Raw genomic sequence first — 21,377 nt, forward strand, 5'->3', positions numbered from 1 at the left:
AGTGCTAGTTGCCAGACTCCCAAACTGCACCCACCCACCTGTGACTTAGAAGGGTTTTCTTGCTGTGTTCAATCCCAGCTGGAAACTGGCACCTCGCTCAACTGGAGGATCAGTGAAGGGGCAGAAAAGGTCAGAGAGAAAGAAGGAGAGAAACCGAGAGAGAGAATGAATGGGCCATGTGGGATAAGGTGAGGAGGGTTCCGAGAAAAAGGAACCACTGATGGTCAAAACAAGGACAGCCCATTCAAGGCCTTCACCAGGGAATATGCACAGTTGAAGGGACCAGAGACAGATCTTGTTGCCATAGCAACATAGCCTCTTATTTCCAGCTGGCTCTCTCATTTCTGTACCATGGCTCCTGCAAGCTGAGGATCACCCGGGACCAGAACTTCTTCCTGAGCCTCACCTGGGCCTGTCTCACTGCATACTGACTACTGTTCAAGGAAGCACTCAAGGCTAGGACACGAGTCAGAGAGTCACTACCATCAGAATGGTGCGTCTAAGTGAAGTAGAAGTTTTCAGGGTCATTGGATATTTATTCTTATCAACATCCCTAAGATTTTTCCCATGTTGGCAAATGATGAAATGGAAGCACATTTGTTGTTGTTGTTGTTGTTGCATTGTGTCTCTCCCCAACGGATGTGTTGGAGCTGGAATTTGAACCAAGCTTGACTCAGATGTGCCCTCTTCTATGTGGTACTTACATGGTACTGTGACACTGCCCCACAGGCACAGGCCTTGCATCAGAAGCCCTACTGCCTTTCATTCATTCATTCATTCATTCATTCGGTAATCATATGTTGAGCGTCAACTAAATGTCAGGCACTGTGCTAGACATTGGGGAAATGGTGTATACATACAGATACAATTTCTGCTTCTACAGAACTTACGGTCTGGCGAGACAGAAATGCATTTCTCAAATAATAAACGAAGCCAAAGAAAGAAAACGAAGACCAGCACTCCAGGGAAAGAAACACTGTCCCATTAGGGTTCACAATGGCTTAGGGATATTTACTAAGCACCTATTCCATGCCAAACCCTGAACTAAACCCTGAAGATACAGAGAGAAGGTGGCCTGTCCTCCAGGAACTCACTGCCCGGCATGAGGAGTATGGAGACACAGCAAAGCGGCGTGATGGGTGCCAACAACGTAGAACAGAGCAGTTAGCTGTTTAGACACAGACCTAGGATCAGAAAAAGGTTCTCCGAGGCTGTTGCCTCTGAAATGGCCAGCAGAGAAGGAGCACAGGTTCCTCGGGACCCTGTAGAAAAACGCCTTCGACATGGTGCACAGAGTCAGAACGTTAGAATGGCAGATCTTGAAAATAAAGAGGGTCTCTGAGTTTACAGCCCTATCGCAGCATGTTGGTGGAAACTTAGGGTTATTTGGGTTTTTTTATTGTGGCCGAGGGCTAATTTTCATTGCCACAGACCAGCTGTGCATTTCTAAACCAATGTGTATCAACAGCTCCTTAAATTAAAAAAAAAAAAAATGTAAATGCTGTGATTAAAAGAAAAAGAAACTCTCAATTCCTACCAGGAAAGAATATGCAAATTGGATAACTGAATCCTTGTCTCGATGCAATAGGGAAGAAACTCAGCACTATGTCCCTCACTGGCTCCTGGTGGCCAACAGGAAGCACTAAGTCTGACTGGATATGACAGAGGACCTCAGATTTGCAGCCACAACACCCTGTCACGTTGTGTGGCGAGAATCAAGTTCAAGAACTCCTCCGTGGCTGGAAAGAGTTTGTTTTAACCAAAGAAGCTAGGGGTCGATGGCCTCTCAAATGAAACAGATAAGGCAAACAGAGGGTTCTTGTCAGAAACAAATGTTATGTCTCTCCCTCCCGAAAAGCTTACAGATATTATCAGTAGGAGTCTAGTTGGGCCTAAAACGAGTCCCTGAGAAGTAATATTAACCAGACGCTTGGCAGATCGTTTATTTATCTCCCCCTAAATTCAATAAAGAGACCCATATATAAATAAGGGAAAATAATGCGACTGTTAGTAATTTATCACTGGATAGAAAGCCATTGTTGTCCTTATCTCTGCAATGATGTTCTATTTCCACTGGTAATGAATTACAGGGTTGCCACATCCTTCCCCTGTGACAGTGGAGACAAGCTAGGTGCTACAGCTCAGACCCTGTGCTCCAGAGACCCAGTGGCAGCCATCTTGGGCCCAGCCCTCTGCCTGTGGGTTCCTATGTGAGCAGTCCTAGGTCAAGAACTAGAATGCTCCACCCACTCTACTTAGGAAAAAAGACATTATTTCTTTAAAAAACAAACAAAACAAAACATTTATTCTTATCTTTTAGGTGCCTCTGAGGAAGACACGGTTAAGGACTCATAAATGAGGCAGCGTTTTATTCATTATATCCACAGTTCCTAGCTTCCTTTTGGCCATACTAAAAGAATATGTTCAACTTGGCTTCAGAGAAATGAGTGATATAACAAAATTTGGAATTCATGAGAGCTGAGGGTCTAGGAATCAAAACGATGGTTTGTTGGAACAAGGTGTTAATTTTATTGATGATGCTAACAATGATGATGATAGGTAGTATTTACTGCATACTCATCATATTCCAGGCATTATTTCAAGCACTTTATATAGGTTATTTCATTTAGTTCTTCCTACAAACTTATGTGTGGGTATTATATTTAATTTTTATTTTACAAAGGAGGAAACTAAATATCTTGCCCTCTGTCACAGAGCTAGTTAGCTGTGAAGGAGGACTTGAATCCAGGGCTCTGACTCTATCGTCCTTCCTGGTGGCTGAGTTGGACGAACCTAAGATATACCTTCTGGTTGATGTGCATGAAGAGGAAGTGAGGCCGAAATCACTATTTGGTATCTTAAAGGGTAAAGTCAAGCGTATGGACTTCTTAGGGCTACTAGAGTCATTAACATTTTCAAGAGTGAAGGTGACATGGCCAGGCTTGAATTTTAGGAATCCTGGTCTCTGAAAGCACTTCAGGAAATGGACAGGAGTGAGAGTAGGGAGTCCATGAGGTAAGGAGGCAAATAGTCAGGCTACCAAGTAGTTGAGGTAGGAGAGGATGAGGACTTCAAAGAAGGTAATGGCCATGAAGGTGGACAGAAGCACATATTCCCAAGGACAAACTGGTGGGATGTTCTGTCCCTAAGCATGAATTGTCTGTGTTACAAGGCTACCCTCTGGGTCCCCCATCTTAGTAGCATCATTCATTAGCCTCTTAAGAAAGTATACTGTATGTTTTGTTGTTAAGTAGACTCAAAAAAGTATACTGGATGTATACTGTATGTTTTGTTGGGACATTTGGATCCTTTCTCAAACCTTTCTGACATTCCTAGGGAAGGGACAGGCCATCTTGAAGCTTTAGAATCACAAATGGAATACCCACCAATTAAGCCACAATACTTAGCATCTCTGCTGGGAGTTGTCCTGCCCCATGCGTTCTATCCATCTGGCAATAGGAGTGGGCCCCTGGCTAAAAGGAACTAAAAGACACATGGTATGTGACCCAAAAAGGACTAAAGTCTCTTTCCTGGAAAATACAGAACAGATACAAAGAAATCTCAGCTTGGGTCTGTCTGGTCTTGAGAGTGGACGTGTGGGTGGGCATTTTCAGTCATGCGTGCTAGAAAAGAAAGACTACAGCAAGGAAGAGGGGAAGACTACATACATAGAGAGAAGCAAGGACAAGACCTGGGAGAGTCCTGATGACATGTTTGGATTTAAACCCAAGACCAACAGTGGCTCCTTCCCTGCCCTTGAAGATCATGTTCTACCCCAAAGCCTTATAATACAAACTTTTCCCTCCAGAGTTCATCTAGGTAAAGCTGATTCCAGTTGCTTGGAACCAAAAGACTCCTAACTAAGAAGACCCCACTGTGTCTAACTTGTTCTACAGCACCAGTGAGATGTTCTTGATTTCCTTTTACCCAGGTTCTTCCCTAGGGTCTCGTGAATTAACCACCTTCTTGGAAAGGGAATGAAGGAAATAATAAACAATGCCCTCTCAGGCAGTATTATATCCTGTGAGCAAAGTTCAAGCGACTGCTCAATTACTGAGTATCTCCTACATTCAGGAATGGTACTAGACATAAACGCAAGGTCCGAGTTACATGCGTGATGGGCTTTACCAAGGATAATTAGAAAGTACAAGAGGGTTATTTGTGTTTTTGTGGACTAATCTATGAACATGCATCCTTCTCAGTGAAAGTTATGACTGCGTAAGTCCTCACCATCAAAGAAAAGTCTTTTTGCCCTCTCTCTGGGCCATGCCATTGTAGCTGTGCATACTGAATACTGCTGGCTGAACTGATGACCCTCTTCACATCAGACAAGTAGAATCTAGCACTTCTCAGGGACCCTGAGGCTGCCAGGATGCAGCACACCCTACCTTCAATGGCATTTTCTTCATCCCCCTGCCCAGAGTGCAGAGAATATAACTCTTACTCATCATTGAGCTACAAACCATCTTCCCTATACCTCTGTGAGTCGTGGGAGCTGTAACTCAATTTTGCTTTGATTTTTTGGATATCCACTGAGTCTTTTTTCTTTGTAGAGAGACCACTCAGAGACAATGTACCTGCTCATAATTCCTCCTTCGGAGCCAGCAAAGTTGCCATTACACAGATATAAATAAGGAATACTCTATAAATAGCTTCCCCCCCAGCCTGGGCAATGAAGCCGACAGAGAACACTCGGCTTCTGGTTTGATACTGGGCTTTCCCCACAGATGTTACTTGTCTTAATGTTTCAACACCACATGATTTCGAGAGACTGTGTCACAGACCCCACGAAAATAATAACGAAGAACAGTGTGTGATTTATCCTGACCCAGAGTTGAGGACATGAGAAATGTTCATAATTCAGCTGTCACTTGGGCTAAGTAGAACGACCTTGGTGGTGCTCTGGGTTCCAAGAAGCATGTGCTCCGGCATCTCATTGACATTGGGAATACAGAGAATATGGCCTTGAATAGTGGAGGCATCTCTGTGACTCAGACAGCCCTCTGAAGCCCGCAGCACTATTCCCTCTATCCCGTAATCAGAGTGGGGTGATATTTAACATCCGAAGATGGTCCTTCTTCAGAAAGAGTACTGGAGCTAACATCTCGAGTACTGACTATACGTTCTGCCACGGTGCTAAGCGTTTTATAGAGATTATGGTGCAACAACCTTCTGGGTTAATTCAGGATTTTGCATATGAAGGAACTAAAGCACTGAGAGATTAAATACAACTTGCTCCATTATTCAGGGAGTGTGTGTGACTTCAATCCCAAAGGCCTGACTCCACAACCTGTACCTTAACCACTACTTCCTCATGTGTCGCACACCAGCCTGCAGATGGCCACCATTGTGCCTGGATAAAAGAGATGACGGAAGGGAACAGATGTGTGAGTACCTATGATGTGACAGACACTATGCTATGTGCTGGCCACGCTATGCACATGATTTTGCCTAACTGGTAAAATGACCCTTTGAAACTCTGAGCTTGAGTGGCTTGCTCATGCTGCTACAAGAGGAGCTCGTACTTAAACCCACGTCTGCCTGGCTCCAAAGCTGGGGCTCTTGGTGCTACACAGCAAGGTCGTCCCATTCTTTTCAAACAATTAATTCCCTATGAGATGCATCCTTTAAGGGAAGAGAAAATGGGTGGAAAGGAAAGGAAAGGAAAGGAAAGGAAAGGAAAGGAAAGGAAAGGAAAGGAAAGGAAAGAGACAAAACTGTGACACTTATCTGAAAGGTTATGAAATCTGAAATAACTTGGGACGGATATATTTAACCCTGGGGACTCCCCATACCTGTATCCCCACCCCACTAAAGTGAGTCTTGGCCTACCTCCAAGTCCTGAAGATATTCCCCGATGTTTTATTCTAGAAAGGTTTAGATTTAACCTTTAAGTCTAAGACCCATCTCAAATCAATTTTTTTTTCCTTTTTCAATGTTTTTATTTATTTTGGGGACAGAGAGAGACAGAGCATGAACGGGGGAGGGGCAGAGAGAGAGGGAGACACAGAATCGGAAACAGGCTCCAGGCTCTGAGCCATCAGCCCAGAGCCTGACACGGGGCTCGAACTCACGGACTGTGAGATCGTGACCTGGCTGAAGTCGGACTCTTAACCGACTGCACCACCCAGGCGCCCCTCAAATCAATTTTTAAGCATGGCGTGAGGTAGGGGTCAAGAGTTACTTTTTTCTACATGCTTATCTGGATGTTCCATGAAAACCAACTGAATATATGTGAATCTGTTTTGGTACACATTTTTGTTCTGTTGAACCAGTTGTCTACCCAATGCCACAAAGCCTAGAAGAAAATAAAGGGACCCAGCATCTTCTAGTAAAAGAATTGCCTACTATTCAGAGCTAATATTGCCCACGTTTTGGTCTATTTTCTTTTGTGTGTTCACACACACATTTTTAACATAATTCTTATGATACTGTATATATAAATGTTTATCTTGCTCTTTTTTTTAACTTAACATTGTAAGACACCAACTTTCCATGTCATTAAATATCTTTTGAAAACATTATTTTTTTATGGCTGCATATGTTCCATCATTTCTATTTAACATAATTTATTTAACCATTTTGGCATGCATTCCATTCCCACATTTTTGCTATTTATAAATAATGTTGCAATGAACATACTTGTGTATAAATATTCATATGCATTTCTGACTGTTCCCCAAGAAGAAAAATGGCTGTGTCAAAGGGCATGACCTTTGCTTAGGCTCTCTCTACATCCTGCCAAATTACTTTCCGTATCAATTGTATAACTTAAACTCCCTCCAGCACTTTATGGGAGTGCTTATTTTTCTGCATTCTTGCCAAACCTATTACCACTTTTAAATCTTTGCTAATTCTATAGCTAACATGGCTTTATTCATAGCTTAATTGGCTTGAACTTACTTTCCAGGGAAACTGAATATTTTTGCATATTTAGCCATTTGCATAGCTTCTTCTGTGTCTTGTCTTGCTTGCACCTTTAGCCCAAGGTACGGCTATTAAGAGTTTAGTGATTTTTTTTTTCTTAATGATCCCTATGTTCAAGACCTCTTAGGAATGCATTTTTAAAAACCCCTTGTCAGATAAAGAGTTCTGATATTTCTTCAGGAAGTTTTAGATACCCATCTATAATGTTCCTCTTCGCAGGGAGCTCACGGTGAAACAGGACAGCAGACACTGCCTGCAAAAAACTGCAGTGCCCACAAAAAACAAGGGAATTCAGATGAACTGCTCTGGATATTCCGATAAGGGAGAGGACACTGCCAGCAGTCCCAGCTTTGTAGCTGTGACTCGATGTAGGCATTGCGACAGAGGGTCTCAAATTGGAAGGCCCATCAGAGTCACTTGGAGAGCTTGTCAACACAGAGGCCGGTGGTCCAAGGTGGGGCCGGAAAAATCTGTGTTTCTGACATGCTCCCCATAAACTCAGCGCTCTGGCCCTAGACAGGCAGAAACCACTGAACTAGGAGAAGTTGGGAAGAAAGAGAAAAGTTCCAAGTGAGAAAATCATCTGAGCAAAAGCTTGCATCTCTTCACTTAGGAGTCCAGTCTCATTGACTCTCAGGATAACCAAGAAACCAAATGGCAATTGGGGATTTTTCTCTATGTTCCCGTATTAAAAGAATTCACAGAGAGAGCTGTGGATTCCTCGGACTTGTAGCACGCATTGTATTTTACCCCAGGCTTATATACAACATACTTCTAACTACAACGAAAGGGAGGAAGCAAGTCCCATCCTCAGTCATTCTGGCCCACACTCAAATTCACTCTGTACTAACACGTTTTCATCTATCCGTGCTTTCGTCTTTACTTAAATTTCTTTTAAAAAGCACCTTTTATTTTTAAATGACCTACTGTGAATACACAACTGGAGTTATTTCTCCTAAGTTACAAGGTATGTGTAAACATAAATATTGTGAGAACAAAACCTTGTTATTAAACTTTAATTAGACGTCATTGCCAAGCATAGTTCGCAAGCCTGAAGTCTGCGAATGTTTGTTAAAAAGGGGCCATCAGTAGGAAAGCCTGAGGGGCTCAGTCAGTTAAGCATCTGACTTGGGCTACTATCATGATCTCATGGTTTGTGGGTTCAAAGTCCCGGGTCGGGCTCTGTGCTGACAGCCCAGAGCCTGGAGCCTGCCTTGGATTCTGTGTCTCCCTCTCTCTTCCCCTCCTCACTCACCCTCTGTCTCCCAAAAATAAACAAACGTTAAAGACAATTTTTTTTTAAAAGAAAAGGGGCCATTAGTAGAAATCAAAAAGAGCCGGAAGTACCCGAGAAAATACAAGATATCCAGATGTCAGAGAAACACATTCTTTGTGTAAGTATAGCTTATGTAGTATTGGGGACATACTTATACTAAAAATATATTTGTTGCTTATCTGAAAAATTTAACTGGGTCTCTTAGATTTTTATTTGCTAAAATTGGCAAGCCTAGAAAGGGACTGACAATTTACACCAGCATCACGCTGACCTTTTCTCTGAGACACCTTCAGAAATAGTGGAAGAAAACTGAAAAGGAAATAATTATCTTACAATGTGTGATAACATTATTTAATGCCTTGTCTACTAGGTACCAGCTGGACCACAGGTACCAAAGTGGAAAGGTCCCTCTGGGAATAGAAGTCCCTGACTTTGTAAAATGCTGCCTTAAAGCATGGATTGAAAACAGAATGAGAAGACCGATCTTCGACCATCTTGGGCTCCCTGTAGCTAAGACTGGCATCTGTGCTTTTGAAGGAATCGACTGATCTAACATTTGCATATAGGAGCAGAGGATCTATATCCTTGTGAGGGCCACAAAGGGGGCTTCGGGCAAGAAGAAAATGGTGGGTTAATGGGCAAGTCCATGAGCAATCAGCCTGACTAATGGGGAAAGTTTACACACGAATGGCTGGGCTTTCCAACCAGCTTTCTTTAAGAAAACCATCAAATCCCTAGACGTCAAGTGAAGTTAATAAAAAATGCTGAAGTGTTTCTGCTTGCCAGCAAAATATATTCCTTTCTGGGTTAAAACTAACTCCTGATAATTTCAATGCCTGCTAACAAATACTTTCTCAGAAATGATACACAACCTGACAGATTCGTAAGATTGTATTCCATTGACGTCATATGTTGTCAGGTCTGAGTGTGGTGCCTCCCTAAGGAGATGCTAAGATTTTCTCTTAGATTTGTGTGTTTCCCCCACACGGTGGGACTGAAGGAAAGCATGAGATCTACCAAGCTGGGAGGCAGAAGTGAAGATCACAAGGTATATCCAGTCTCTACTCACCATGTGGACCCTTCCGAGAGGCAGTAATCTAAACTGGGATCTCTTCATCTCCTCTGCTGGATTACCCACCATTCAACCTCCCCTATAGATCTGGGAAGTTGGAGCGGTTCTCACAATCAGGAACCAAACGGGGCAGCTTTGGACACAGACTGCCAGAAACTGCTTTCAGTTGAAGGCTGAGTGTCACCTTAATGGGACTGGATGGCCTCTGATCGCAGCAAGAACTTCAAAGTAACCGACTAGGTCCCGTTACTACAAATAAATGACCACAACAAAAGAAAGGAAGAAAGCAAATGGTTCTGGGTAACAGCAGGGCAGCCTGCCAGGTGGTTTACATCAAACAGCATCTGTTGATCCTACATCATTCCCACTTTACAGGTGGTAAAACTGAGGCAAAGTAACTCAAGTGACTTACCCATTCTACTGTCTCCAAACCCCACAACACAATAAGCAGGAGAGACAGAAAAGAAAAAGCCTTCATCGTGCAGACCTCCCGGCCACCTTCTCCTCACAGCAGAGCCGGAAGGCTCAGGTGAAGGCACCAGGCCGCTTCACTTACTCGGTAGCTTTTTCTTGTGACACAATCGCCGAGCAATCTCCTGCTTGCAATTCGGCTGCGGGTTGCAGCTACTCAAAGGGTAGAAACTGGGCCGGTCGTGCCAACGTGAACCTTTCCATTTGCAAGGCACTGGCAATCCTGGGACTGCAAAAAGGAGCCTGGACCTTGAATCATGGTGATTTTACCAAAGCGTTGCCAACGGGTGGCTGGTGGGCCCGCCCCTCCTCCCCGCTGCCAGCCTTGCCAACATGTGAGAGCGGACTTGCCCGTTCTCTCTCTGTGCGGATCAGAAAGCCCAGGGAGTGGATCTGTGGGTGGCAAAGAGCCTTCCTCTGGCAGACCTAACTCCATCTTTGTCCTCGCTGCCGCTCATCCCTGGGAAGGCGGGCAATTTGGACTAGGAGTCTCCGGGCTCCTCACTGCTTCCTTTCAGACTCTGGAATGTGCCATTCCTGTGGGCCCCAGCAAAGGCCACGGATATTCCCTGTCTTCCTTTATTCAGAAGAGGTCAGGAACAACTCTTCCCTTTTCAAACTTCAAAGCAAGTGCCCCCAATTTCTATCCATGTGCATTTGGGAAGCAACGGAATCCAGCCGGTTTAACCACTTAGCATTGCATCGTTTTTTTTTGTTTATTCTCTTATTTTATAAGAGAATTGGAAGCAAATTAAGAATATCAAGCTATAGCTTACATTTGTGGAAGGTAGGATTTGTAGTTCCATTTTTTTTCCTTGTTTTGGCTTCTTTGTATTTTTTGAACTGTCTTCAATCGCCAACTATTGCACTTATAATATTCTAAAGTATTTTAAAACATAAATAAGAATAAAAAGAAGCCCCAGGCAGATTCTTGCATTACATCTGGACGACTGCTGACATTCTAGGATCAGAAATTGAAACCAACATGTCTACTGAGTCCAGCGGGAGACAAGACAGCCTTCATTCTGACAGGAAAGGGGAGTTTACTCTTGGTCCAAAGGGACTGCTCTGAGATCAAATTGATCCCCAGCTGGCTCTTCGTGGAGATTGCTGCTGTGTGAGGGCAAGTGAGTCAACCTTAAGGTCAGACTAGGTGGTGACAAACAACAGAGTTCCTCTGGGGAGACAAAACCAATACATGTCCCTCCCCGCAGCCCAGGGGCCCCGGCCGGACTTACACGACCCTCCCCGCAGCCCAGGGGCCCCGGCCGGACTTTTGCTGGGGTCCAGACAGCCTCTTCTGGAGGGTCAGGACATTCCTACCATGTGTCTCTCCCCCCTCTCCCTCCCCCGCTTATCTTTCTCTCCCTCTCCGGCTCCCTTCCTCTCCCTCCCTCTCCCTTCCTCTCTCCCTCTCTCATTAATGTTTGTGGGATGCCAGCCAGGAAGAGATCCCTGATTGGGTTTAGGGCTTATCACAGGACTAACCTTGGGGACAGGCAGGCTCCAGGCTTTGAGGGATTTTCCTGTAAATCACCACGATAACAAACTCACAAAAACATCCAGCTTTGGGTTGAAATAATAACAACAACACATTTTTCCCCCGTGCTTTGTCAGGAATTTTGCTAGAAGGGCTGTGCACGCTCGTTTATTAAATGTTTCTGATGACGTCTTGAGCGAATGTTATAATGGCCATCTTACAAGAGGGTAGACGAAGTCTTGGGCTGAAGGACTTGCTAGGGTCACAGAGCTAGAGCCCGACAGAGGGGGAGCTGCTTCAGCGCGGACCCCACACCGTCCCTTCTGCTCTCAAGCTTTGTGATCCTGAAGATTCCGTCCCAGGCGGATGTGAGCAGCACCACCTGCGCAGACAGAATGGTCACATCCTTACGTGTCTACGTCTGTTGCGGTCCTTTCTCTCCTCGCCGCCCTTGCCTTCATTTCCTGTGTGATCACGGGTGAGTCTCTTCACTTGTTTGGGTCTTACTGTCTCAGCCACACAACCACAAGCAAGAATCTGTGTCGCGGGACTTCGAGCAGGGAACGCCGATGGCCGGCAGGGAGATGCAGCCTCACTGGCGTGGTTAAGAGTTCGGCCCCCGGGGCAGACTGGCCGCCCTGGAATCCCAGCTCTGTGACTCTGGGCGAGCGACTGAATCCTGTTCCTCAGTGGAGAACAAGAACACGTGCCTCAGAGACTCATTATGTGCTTTTAATAAGTGATCATATGAAAGGGGTTTTGTGACGGTGCCTCGTACGCTCCCCGTGCTGGGGTGCTGCGATTATGTTCTTAAGAAAATCACCTTAGCACAATAAACGCGTATTAAGTGCTTACTGATGGAAAGGGACATCCCCACGGCTTTTATCTGCAAGAAAGTTAGACCACCATTTTCACAGGCTGTATGTTGATCTGAATTCCATACCACAAGAGCGTGACTTTGAGAAGCCAACGCAACAGCGACTCCAGACTGAGATCTCAGTGTCTTAGGGTAATCCATGGCCTCCTTCCCGAGCCTCCAAGGGACGCTCAGGGGTCCTGCGGGCAGAGGCAGCCGTGACCCGAAGCAGGAGGAAATGCCTGTGTAACCCGGGGGAGGTACAGCCAGGGATTCCGAGTCCGCCCCGGGCTTCGCAAGCAGCCGCTCTCTCCCTCCACCCCGCAGCCAGGGGCAAACTCCAAGAAACTTTACACACAAAAAAGCAATTTACTTAGCCAGTCATTTTCTAGATTTGCTCAGCAATTATTTCGGCTCTTTGTGTTTAAGTGAGTGTTTTTTCTGTCCCTGTCCAGTGTCTTTCTGCTTCATCAGATAGGGAAGCGTCGGCAGCATTTTCCCTCCAGAGAGCTGAGCCCTCACGGCCACAGAGGCTGGGGGACGAGGCGGGCGGAGGAGCAGGGGCAGTGGCTTAGCGAAGCCAGGGTTGCAGGTCCAGAGGGTTGCTGAGGCTCTCGGGCGGTGACTACAAAATGTGGACCAAGCAGCAGAATCACCTGGATGGCATGCACCCTGGTGAGCGTGGATATTTGGGCCCTTCTAAACTTTCTGCCCCAGCAGGTTTGGGGTAGGGGCAGTTGGTGCACTGGTAAATTTTGCAACCAGCTTTCTTGAAGAAGAAGAAAGACGAGGAAGGAGGAGGAGGAAAAAGAGGGAGGAGGGGGAAGAGGGGGAGGAGGAGGAGGAAGGGGAGGGGGAGGAGGGGGAGGAGGAGGAAGAAGAAGAGGAAGAAGAAACCCCTGCTTTGCGGCACTTGCCGATTTCCTGATGTAAGTATTCTCACTTTGGCAAATTTCAGCTTCCCATGTGATGACGTCACTGAGCAAAGCTGGGAACAGAAGTGGCCCCTCGGCGCCTGTGAGCTGGTAAGAGCTGGTTCCAGGACACCATGGGGACAGGGCCAGGAACCTGCATGTTTATTAGGCTCTCCTGGATGATTCTGACGCAGGGGACACGGTACCAGGCTTTTCAGGAGAAGCAGAAAGAGATGGAAAACCGCTACAATTCTGAGCATAGAGCCAACATTAATGCGATTTGCTTTCTTTGTCTGGAGGCAGCCCTCCAATCTCCAAATAGCCACGTAGCACCATCACCACGTTTGTCATATCCGTTTACAATCTGCACTGTTCGTTCCTTGTTTTTAATTTACTACTCCAGCCTTTCCCTTAATCATGTTACGTAAGATGCTTCAAATACCACTGTGAGTGTGAAACCACTACTATTTGCCATCTATAAAAAGAAGACGTGAAGACATGATAACAAAAGCCATACTGTTAAATTCTAGTTATATACCACCCCCTGTCTAGCGTTCTGAGCCTCGGGCCTGATTTCTCTTTGTTAACAAGCATTAGAGAGGTGTGGAAGTCCTATTAGCACCAAATGGTGATATTCTCCTTCAGATAATTAGGACTGAAAAAGACTTGAAAAGGAAGTGACTTCCTCTCTAGGAGAAAGAGTAGACAAAGAAGGCTTCTCGGCATAACTTAAAACACCTTCCATGCCAAATAACACTAAGCCCCACTTCACTGAGCCTTCTAGAAAATGACATAATCGAGGTGTCCGGTGGTGATGACGGTGAAGGTGAGTTATCCATCACTGACCTCTTGCTATGTAACAGACTTTAAGCTGAGCACTCCACTTATATCACCTCTAATTGCAGGGAAGGGAAGAGAAGCTTGGAGAACTATTACACTTGGCCTCAATCTCGTATTGATCACGGAGCCAGGATCTGACCCTAAATCTTGCTGATTCCAGAGACCTTATTAAGAATACACACGTCAAGGTTTGCAGTCGGGTTCCTTCTTTTCCTCATCGCTTTGTGGGAGGATCGAGTCACATTACATCCACAAAACACCTGACCCACATCCAGCTGCTGGTATGCTCATGCAAGATGGTGGGTCCCGTCCTTCCTATGATGATCTCCACATTCCCTGAACAGACCCCCGTAAGTGAGTCTTCTCTTCAAAGTATTCCCAAAGCAGAAGCCTCTTTAGCCGCAAAACAAAGTAAGGCCACGTGTTATACACAGAGGTTTTATCATTACTCATATGCCCCTTAGTCCTCTGACCCCCCGTCTATGGCTAAAATAAATGGAGAAACATTAACTTGGCTCCCAGCTGATAAGATGTTGTTTTCCTTCTCATTGACCTCCTCAAGATAACAGTTTTGAACTTTGATAAGGCGTTTCTTCAGTTCTTAGTTCTTCAGTTCTTAGTTCTATACTAAGAGTTGACAAGAAGTCACTGGAATCAAATTCTGAAATTAGAAAAGGAGCCAGAGGACACATAAAGACAGAGGGTTTTCTGCACAATTGATTTTAGAACGAATGGGAAGGCAAGACAGAGAGAGCGTGACAGACCCCACAGACCCCTGGCTTCCAACTCAAAGTACTCGACCTGACAACCTGTATGTCCCTCATGTTCCTGATCCTAAGACTGCCACAGACCTCCCAGAGCTGAGGCTGGTGGGTGAGACAGTCCACTACCAGTGCCTGAGGTCGTGAAAGCTATTACCAGGGACAAGATGCTCAGCCTCAGTGGGTCTACGATGGGAGACAGAGACCTATTTTCTACCTGTCACATCAGTATAATGATGGCACTAACAACAGTTTTGGTATTAATAGTAATGACACAATTTTTGAAATTAGATGAACTACATCTGAAGAGTGTCCTCACAGTCTCTAAATAATTCTATAAATGTTAGGGATTAATGTCCCCCATCCCAGAAGGGGCTGTTACCGAGAGGCTGAGGCAAGGAGCGGTTATTCACCCACAGTCGGTACACACGAGGCACCTGCTGTGTGCGTGTTTCACATCAGGTCACCGCCCAACATGCTGTGATTTTTCACTCTCACTATGCAAATGTGGGAACCGAGGCTCAGGAAAGTTAAATATCTTATTCAAGGTCACATGACCGGTAGGTAGGAAAGCCAGTACTCAAACCCAAATGTTATGGGCTAAATTGTGTTGCCCACGCCCCCAAATTCATATGTTGCATACCTAACCCAGGTACTTCAGAATGTGACTGTATTCAGAGATGGGGTTTTAAGAGGTAACCAAAGTAAAGTGAGGTCGTTAGGGTGGGCCCTAAATCAGTAGGACTGGTGTCCTTGTAAGAAGAGATTAGGACACAGAAACCCTCTGAGACCGAGTGGCCGCCATCTGCGAGCCAAGGAGAGAAGGCTCAGATGGTACGCACTTTGCTGACACCCTGATCTTGAACTTCCAGCCTCCAGGACTGTGAGAAAATAAACGTCTGTTGTTTAAACCACCCAGCGCATGGCGTGCTGTCATGGCGGCCGTAGCACACCAGCTCTCTCGTTTCGTGTCTCGTGTGCATGTCACTAGGCCACCCTATCAGGATGTGTGTGTGTGTTTGCTTGCGGTCTGGTATAAAATCCACTCCAAGCACCACACGTCATAGCTTCTGTGAATCCATAGAGTGTACATATCCCCATTCTCATCAATTTCCACTGGGGTAAAATCATAGGCTCCCGGGCTTTGCCCCCAAGATCCACTGCGAGAATTTACTGAAATTTTCTCAGGCATTTTCCACAGTCGATGGTTCTTTTTGGGTTCATTCGCTCAGTGAGCTGTGTACGGTCTGCATCAGAACCAGTGGTCACCCGTAGAGGCCTGGTCTCCGGCCACAGAGAACTCACAGTGTAGCACCAACAATTCCTTGTCAAACATCACAAACCGCTGATAATGCTCCTTCCCCCTGAGCCTGCTGCCAGCCTCAGAAACCTTCTCAACTCTGGACCGTAGGAAGCTGCTACGGGACGACTGTACTTCACACATGACACTGAACCCACACCCCCACACCCCCCACCGTGTAGGACAGGGCGCTCTCACGGCCAGGCCTGCCTCATCCATCCCTCTGACCTTGCGACCACACAGATTTGCCCAGTAAAACCCAGCAAAGGTGCAACTCCAAGGTCAAACCACCCCAAGCCTCAAAATCTCTGCTTCTGCATTTCCTAAAGCCACTTTGAAGCTAACAAAAATATCCAGGTGGAACAATGGATTGGGAAATTAGTTAATCTGACTGGCTGGACCGCAAGAAATGAGGAGACAGGGGAATATCAGGAATGGTAAACAGGTAGCAAAGAGCCCTCCTCTCTTTTCCCTTCTGACTGGGTGCACTGACCCTTCTCAACACCTCATATTCCCAAGAACTCAAATCTCTGTACATCGAGTGTTCTAGTCACCTGTTGCTATATGCCAAACTGCCTCAACATTTTAAATAAAAGGCCATTTGCCTTTGTTCACAATTTTGTGGATAAGAAATTCAAGACGGATTTAGCTGGGTGAGTCATCTCTTACATGGAACAATCCCGCCAGGGGGCTGGAGGGTCTGTCCCAAGGTAGTCTCTTTACTCACAGCCTGGAGCCTGGGCTGGGAGGCTGGCTGTCAAAGCCAGCTGTTGACAAGGGGTCTGTTAAACCGACCGCCTGCATACGCTCTCTCCTTAGGGCTTAGCGCCTGGGTTCCCAGAGGACATATCCGCAGAGCAAGTGTTCTAAGAGGTCGGGGATGAAGCCGCAAGGCTTTTTATGACCCGGCCTTCGGTGTCCCTGAATATCATTTTTGTTGCCTTCTACTGGTTAAGCAAGTCGTGAGGCCACTCAGATTCAAGGGAAGGGGAGTAAGATTCTCCCCACTCATGGGAGGAATATACCAGAACAAATGCGGTCCTCTTGAATCTACCCACCACACGCTCGAATGTGCTTCGGGAAAAGGTTCCCAAATCAAAGGAGTGAAGGCATGACCCCAAAGTCCCGTGAACCAGATCCTGTATGAGTTTTAAAGTTTTTAATCAGCACGTGAACACTCAGTCAGTTGCTTTAGCAACAGCCCAGAACCACGACCGGAAGGTTTATTCAGAAAGTTGCTGGGGGATTAAATCCAACAGATAGGAAGGCCCCAGACATCCTGGGTTATGTGAAGGCAGAATTTCACCCCCGACCAACCACAGGATTGCCTTTTTCGCCCCAACTCCTTGGTTGGAGGAAGAGGGACGGTGCTGGCGAAAACCTGTACGGCCCCCACCCACCAAACAGGCACCGAGATTAGGCTCTGCAGGAGCCAATAGGAGGCAGCAAACTGGAGGATTCTGGGCACAACGTGGGCCTCGAACACAGAACACATGTACATGCAGGTCTGAAATCCTTAAGAAGAATTCAGGATTAAGAGCACACGGTAAAAACAAAACAAAACAAAACAAAACAAACAACCCACCAGAAGACTTCACCATGTGTCTAAGCACTACAGAGCTCTGAGAGACCTCATGAAAATGCAATCGGAGGAAATGAAACATAAGGGCACTGTGTTCAGACTCCCTACCGAGACTGAGCATGGCAAATGGAAACACCTGGGCCCTCCCAGCTTCCCTGCGGCATCAGTAGGTAAGGGGCCCACTCACCACGCTCAGCAGCTTTCTGTTGATTGGCTGCAAATCCTAAAAGAATTTACTGTTGAGGACACAAACACCACGGACGACGTATCACACCCAGGCCCTTGCCTCCTTGTGGCGGTGCAGGAAAGAAGGGGGACACGCTGGCACTGTCAGGCAGCCCCCGTTGGTGGACTCGGCACAGGGCCATCGTGATGTGAGCGAGGCCTCGGGGCCCAGGGACTCTGGCCTGGCCCCGTCGCCCTGGCCGTGAACGGAAAGGATCGTGGGTCAGCACAGAAGCAGAAGAGAAGGGGGAGGGGGCTAACACACCATGCCCTGGAAACATAAAGTCAGGTTCGAGGTGACATGGGGGCCCCAGGGAGAGCCGCGGGCCTTGGCCGGAGCAGTGGCAACGAGCTGACAGGTTGAAAGACTGAACAATGGTTGGTGAGTCTCCTCTTCCCCCTTGACCTCCGCACCCTGCCCTCCCGCCCCCACAAGTGCATCCCTCTCCTTCCTCTCCAGGCCCACCACTCAGGCTCCCAGAGCTTTGAAGTAACGTTCCCAACACCAACCAAACACCGGTCAGCAGTTTGCAGCCCCGCCTCAGCATCCAGGGGCATCAAATGACAGGACAAAGAAGTGGGGTTTTTCTCCCTCTCTTTTTTCATGACCCTGAACCTCACTCTCCCCAGGGTTTTCTGCCACTAATCACTGAAGGAAAAAGGTGAATCCAGTAATTCAAGGATCAACTCTGGAAATTTTGTTTTGTTTTGTTTTTCAATATATGAAATTGATTGTCAAATTGGTTTCCATACAACACTCAGTGCTCATCCCAAAAGATGCCCTCTTCAATACCCATCACCCACCCTCCCCTCCCTCCCACCCCCCACCAGCCCTCAGTTTGTTCTCAGTTTTTAAGAGTCTCTTCTTATGCTTTGGCTCTCTGCCACTCTAACCTCTTTTTTTTTTCCTTCCCCTCCGCCATGGGTTTCTGTTAAGTTTCTCAGGATCCACATAAGAGTGAAAACATATGGTATCTGTCTTTCTCTGCATGACTTATTTCACTTAGCATCACACTCTCCAGTTCCGTCCACGTTGCTACAAATGACCAGATTTCATTCTTTCTCATTGCCACGTAGTATTCCATTGTGTATATAAACCACAATTTCTTTATCCATTCATCAGTTGATGGACATTTAGGCTCTTTCCATAATTTGGCTATTGTTGAGAGTGCTGCTATAAACATTGGGGTCCAAGTGCCCCTACGGATCAGTACTCCTGTATCCCTTGGGTAAATTCCTAGCAGTGCTACTGCTGGGTCATAGGGTAGGTCTATTTTTAATTTTCTGAGGAACCTCCGCACTGTTTTCCAGAGGGGCTGCACCAGTTTGCATTCCCACCAACAGTGCAAGAGGGTTCCCGTTTCTCCACATCCTCGCCAGCATCTATAGTCTCCTGATTTGTTCATTTTGGCCACTCTGACTGGCGTGAGGTGATATCTGTCAACTCTGGAAATTTAAGTCTGTCTCTTTCTTTCTCTTTCCTTCCTCCCCTGCCCCCTTTCGAAGAAAGTTCTCGCTATGATCTTCTGATCTGTGCACATTGATTTATTAATAGCCCTTCGCAGCCATTAGCCCAGCCCTGGCGCTTTCAAGCAGCAGCAATACCTTGAGGCCGGAAGAAAACGTGGGGCTGAGGGGGCAGTGTAACAGGACCTGTGGTTCTACCTCCCATCCCCGCTCCTGCACCCACGGCTCTGCCAGGGGCGTGGAGAAGAAGGCACTTCTCAGGAAAGGCAAAACCCTAAGAATAGACACAAACAGGGAAGGGAGGTGGGAACCCAAGACCCCGGAAAGCCCACAATTCCAAACAGGGAGTTTATCTCCACGGAACTTTGGGCAAGTTTTGCCTGGCCTGACAGACAGGACAGACAAGCATAGGCTCCCGAGTCAGGCGGAACTGTGTTCAACTCCCGTATTTGTCACTTACAAGTGTGAACCTAAACCGGTTACTTAACCTGTAAGAGGGAGATGGTGGTAATTACACTGTGAGGCTGATGAGGGATTAAATGAACTGTCACGTGGACAAGCCCCTATCGCAGGGCTGGACACACAGCTGGGTCTCAAGAAACACTGGTTTCCATGACCGGCGATCTACACCCGTGGAGGTACCATCCCATAATCTGCACCCATCTACCTCTCCAAAAATATTACAGCCGGGCAGCAAGCTCCCAGTTTTTGCTGTCCCTGCAACTTCATTTATTCAATCATTTAACCTTCCCTTCATTCCTTCCTTCCTTCCATCATCTGTCAGCATTTACTGAATGCACAGTCCAGGCCAAGTCCACTCAGAGAGGCCAACAGAGATCTCAATAAGAACAAATGCTGGTTTTGTTCTTCTCGGGGAATCTGGATCTTCTAAAACAACGAGTAGCTGAAACGTGAGTAAGTTTTCCTATGACCTCATTCTGCCTTTATTATCATGGGCAGCATTTGCTATGTTTTAATCATTACCTAACGAAGCTCTACAGTGTTTCACAGCCCATAATCTACTTTCACATTTCATAAAAGCACAGTGAGCCAGAGATTAAAGGGCCAACAAAGGGTGTATCACAAGCTCGTCTTGCTTTGTTTCTGACCAGTGACCTGCACCAGGGGCGGCACAATAGGGGCACCAGGGGGAGTGCGTGGAGGCATTCTCTCCGCGGAGAGCAGGGTGGAGCTTGGTGTGTTTTCTGAAAAGCGCATCTGGGACTATTTTGAACCGCAGGTTTCAGACTCTGCAGCCTTTCCCAGCCAGGCCCGCGGGTGCAGCCTTGCAGGTTACACACGGCACAACTTTACATTACATCACATAGGTGATGATGCAAATGGCGATCCCTGATGTCGTATAGTGCACAGCCTGCACAGGTGTACCCCTGCAGCTTGCAGCTGTGGCACCCCTATTCTCGGCAGACGTGAGCAGGGTTGGTTCAAGTCCAAAACCTGAGAGGAACCACCGGGCCACACTGCCCCTCGCTGAACAGCATCGGTGTCAGACACTGGTCGGTCCAGTTTTTCTCGCGGCAGTTAAGCAAACCGTGACTGAAAGTCTTCATCGGTAAAGAGCGAAATGAGCCCCGAGGGCTCCTGAGGAATTCCCCAGAGGAAGCCTGCAAGGAGCTCCGCGCTGTGCCTAGAACACAGTGGGCACTCGCTCCCTGCTGGCCGACAGTCTCGGCTGAGCACAGGCACGTCAAAAAAAAGAAAGCAGCCACTCAGGACCGAAACCTGGCTCCATCCGTTGGGAGCTGGGTAACCTGTGCGTCCTTGGTTGTCTCCTCCGGAAAATGTCTCCAATTATACTTCCTCAAAGGATTTTTGTGAGGCTTCAGTATGAGCATATCCAGGACACGGGACCCACGGTAAATCGTTTCTTCTTCTTCTTCTTCTCCTCCTCCCCAACAGCAGAAGTCAGGGGTGAGCAGAGGTGCTGGAATCACATTCGAAGCTCATGCTTAGGGCGCCTGCAAGGCTCAGTTGGTTAAGCATCTGACTCTTGATTTCAGCTCAGGTTGTGATGTCAGTTTCATGGGATCAAGCCCTGCATCAGGCTCTGCGCGGAGAGCACGGAACCTGCTTAGGATGCTCTCTCTGTCTCAAAATAAATAAATAAACCAAAAAATAAATAAGTAAAAAGCTGATGCCAGGGTTACCAACGTTTACTGGGGCTCTGCCATGTATTAATCTTTGTAAT

The 21,377-nt window shown here is 46.7% G+C and overlaps 2 long non-coding RNA genes across 2 annotated transcripts in view; one reads left to right on the forward strand and one right to left on the reverse strand.

Moving 5' to 3' along the window:
- Positions 1-21,377, reverse strand: part of LOC122494497 — a 595,470-nt gene that overhangs the window by 487,290 nt on the left and 86,803 nt on the right. The window lies entirely within an intron of this gene.
- LOC122494498 lies at positions 12,465-14,084 on the forward strand. The gene is made up of 3 exons (XR_006300180.1): positions 12,465-12,757; positions 13,041-13,107; positions 13,902-14,084. It is a non-coding gene; the product is annotated as an uncharacterized LOC122494498 (long non-coding RNA).

The sequence above is a fragment of the Prionailurus bengalensis genome, chromosome E2 (genome assembly GCF_016509475.1).
Source record: "Prionailurus bengalensis isolate Pbe53 chromosome E2, Fcat_Pben_1.1_paternal_pri, whole genome shotgun sequence".
NCBI lineage: Eukaryota > Metazoa > Chordata > Mammalia > Carnivora > Felidae > Prionailurus > Prionailurus bengalensis.